This window comes from Rutidosis leptorrhynchoides, chromosome 7 (genome assembly GCF_046630445.1).
Source record: "Rutidosis leptorrhynchoides isolate AG116_Rl617_1_P2 chromosome 7, CSIRO_AGI_Rlap_v1, whole genome shotgun sequence".
In the NCBI taxonomy this organism is placed as follows: domain Eukaryota; kingdom Viridiplantae; phylum Streptophyta; class Magnoliopsida; order Asterales; family Asteraceae; genus Rutidosis; species Rutidosis leptorrhynchoides.
The window spans coordinates 283,323,377-283,327,537 of NC_092339.1; positions in this window are offsets into that span (position 1 = coordinate 283,323,377).

A 4,161-nucleotide genomic window follows, 5' to 3' on the forward strand; every position below is an offset into this window, starting at 1 on the left:
TTACGCTTCATTTGATCTAACACCATCGGAGCTTCATCAGGCGGCGGTAAAACTCCCCCACTTAGGTTTCAGCTCTACACTTCCACCACCAAGATAATAACATCCCGCGGAATTTTTATTTCAAAACACACATGACCATTCTCACCATTGGCCATATACTCCGAATCACCACGAATTCACTTCAGGCTCTCAGAGCCGACATACACATTCACTTGAAATGTCGTACACACGATGACATCACACCTTCATACCACAAATCACCATTTACAGCTCTTCATCGTTCGCAAAGCGAACTCCACCAAAGTCCCACATACGCCTCTAAAACTAGGCATATGCCACTCCGATTAATCAGTCGCGCATTTCAGTCGAGATCACCCGACCTTCCACCCAACGAAAGTTTATCAACAATTGCTCATTCTCATGGAGAAGAGTGATCAACCCGACACAATAATTGCGTCAACCGCAATATCAACACTTCATCATTACCTTCGGCCTAACCGACCATTAAGTACATCACCTGCTCACCGGTCATCCTTACACGTCTATCACCTAAGAGTAACGAGATTCGCTCATCCCTCACTTCATAAGAAGTATTTCTGCAATGCTCTTAAACTTCGAATTTCGCGACCGTCGAATTACTATCACCTGTCGATCACTATTGAAATCTCCGTTGCTTCCAAGGGTATCTAATGGTCACCCAAATCACAAAGTGATCACACCACTACGAGTTGAACATTACACTATCAGGTATAAAGGGGCACCTGACACAGTGTCATGAAGACTCCCACCACAATCTTCCGAAATTTAGAAACTCGATCCTTGGGTCTCATACACCCAATGTCACCCATCTCTCCACAATAATGACACGAAGTCATACCCACCCGACAAACCTTATGGTTGATTTTCTTATCAAAAGTTCCGAGAAATCACACCTGATGAAGAAAGCCTACCTCCCAAGAAGTACCCAATGACCTATGTTCCACCAAAAGATTGGTTGAAGGCATTTGAAGCAGAAGCCAATGATTCATCTAATGAAGATTTAACTGGTGATGTTAAGGAAGATGACACAACATGAAGTCTGCTGCTGGGAAATTGAAGTGTTGAAGACCCAAACCAGGTGGTAGAGCTGGGTACTCAAGAATCTACAGCTATTAAAGGACCAACCACTGGCCAACCAACTAGATCATCTACCTTAACACTTGAAGCAGAAGCAACACTTAATAGAATGTTGCAATAGAAAAAGGAATGGTGATAAAGCAGGTCCTACAGGGACAACAGAAGTTCCAACTAATCCTCCTCCTCATCCCCTAACATTTTCATTTGAAGGACGAGAAGCTCAACAATTGAACATCTCTGTTGAAGAATGGCTAAGAAGAGATGCACTTGTCAGATAAGATAATGTTAGAAGAATCAGACTGAGGTATCACCCTCTAGATCAAGAACATTATATTCTACTGTCAATCTCAACATGCCTATTGAGCAATATCTGAGAGTCAATGGTTTGAGGCTAAGTACTAATAAAGAAATAGAAATGTTTGAAGAAGATCTTGTGACGACCCGAAAATTTCTGACCAAATTTAAACTTAATTCTTATTTGATTTCGACACGATAAGCAAAGTCTGTAAAGTTGATTCTTAAAATTTTTGAACTGTTTCATATATTCAATTGACCTTCGACCACTCCCAACGATTCACGAACAACTATTTGTAAATAGGATATATATATATATATATATATATATATATATATATATATATATATATATATATATATATATATATATATATATATATATATATATATATATATATTTTAGTTTGAAATAATATATCATTAAATTGTTGGAAATAAATATGTAAGATAATATGCGATGTAATAAAAACTATTATTATTATTATTATTATTATTATTATTATTATTATTATTAGTATTAGTATTATTATTATATATATATATATATATATATATATATATATATGTATATAAATATGTATATAAATATTACTTGTATATATATAATTTAATTGTTTAAAAATATATAATATATTTATTTTAGTAGTTAAACTTGCTATTTAAAACTGTTAATATATAGGAAGAGAATATATTAAAAATAAATGATTCTGAGCCTAAATAGTATACAATTGTAATACTCGGTTGGCATTTCGTTAGTATTCATTTAGATCTAATACATATATATGAAGGATTAAGATAAAAGTTGGACTGTAGATTGAGTACGAAGATTTTAGATTTGATAAAAATATTTTTTACCTTTTTAGTTTAAATATTAATACTCCGTACATATTAATTGGAACAGAAAATAAATAATTAACGAACATTTTTTATCAGGTTTCAAACCGATAGGGATTGAAATAATTAAATATATTTAAACTAAAAAAATTTGGGATTTTTTTAAACACTTTTGTACGTTAACTGTTTAGCAATGGATACAATATTGCATTCCGTGAAAACTGTCGGTATAAGATTACAAGAATTAGGACTGTCAACTGTTTTGGATACTATGCTTAATTGAAATATCTTTTGCTTCATACTATTATTGTTTGATGTTCCTTTTTCAATGGTCATGTTTTGGTTATTATTAATATCATATCAAGTGGAATTATTAAAACACTGGAGTTGAATTATTAAAACACCGTGATTGTTTTAATCATTCTTTGAATGGGAATAAATACACATGCACACTAGATGTTGATATACACTTATACATCCTCTTGTTCTTCTTAAATGAACTATCATCCACTTTATCACCTTCAAACACGAATCTTCACCACCAATTCACCACCATCCAACGTCATCATCATCAACACCTAAAAACTCATAAAACCTCCTGCAACCGTCGCTGTTTCTTTCTATTTTGCAGCCCACAAACCCGTCACCCTACTGTGTTTTACAAACCCAAACCGCCATTACTACTATTCGCTGTGAACAACACCCGTTTAACCCATTGTGAACTAGAAACATAAACCATCAACTACTTCTGTTTTCTTTTATTTCCAGTTCATCCACATCACTCATGACCACCACTTATCTTCTTATATATGTAATATACATATACATATGATGAAATATATCTCATACAAACACCAACTTCCTCTTTTTCTTCTTTGTTTCAGTTGATCAAAACCACATCCGATCACCTCTCCCACCATCTGCTACTTCATGTTTTGAACCACACCACACTTGTTGTTTTTCAATTGTTATTTTATATTTGTTGCAGCTCAAATGCCACACACATATACGATGCATACAGCATAAAATTCATCCACCATCACAACCATCCGAAGTTACACCACCACCCATCAACCCATTTCTTTTTATCATTGTTGTTAATATTCAAAATCATCAAACAACCATCACTCCACCATAAATCACTAATGATCACCAACAAAATCTAAATTAAATTGTTGCTACTGTCATCGAATATCACCATTAACTGTGTTTTTGTCACTGTTTTGTCATCCTCACCATCTAAATAATACCTAACATCACCATCGAATATCACATATAAACCAGCTACTGGTTTAGCTTCGGTTTCAACCAGACCCAGATCACAACAACGATCACCATCATCATTGTTTCACTGCTACATCTGCGATTGTTGCTATTGTTATACCCTTCTGATCAGACCATACCGAATTATTGAAGTTTCTGTCTTTTCTTCTATTATTCCCTGAAAACAAATTTCAACAACCACTTGAATATGTCTGTTTTTGTTCATGTCGGATGGCCTAAAAGAAAAAGAATCTGGTCGGCCACCTAAAGGACTCTTTCTCCAAGTGTAACCATCAAACCCCACCCCCACTAAATTACTCGTTCACTTGATTTCTGTTTAAGATAATACGAAGCCAACAAATAAAGGGTGGACTGCCATTTCTTGGGCTGTTATGTTTAAAATTGTTGGGCCTAGAACGATTACATTTTTTTGCTCTATTTAAATCATGGACTAGATAGTTGGGCCAAAGTCTTTTAAATTGTTGTTGGGCCGATATACAATTCATGATTATGTGAGCTGAAAATATTATCTATATTGACATGATGATGGTGTCGGTAAGAGGAAGCATGGTGATGATGAGAGTGATGTACTAATATGATAATGATTCATGATTTATGTATAGATTACGATAATGAGGATGTTTACGAAAG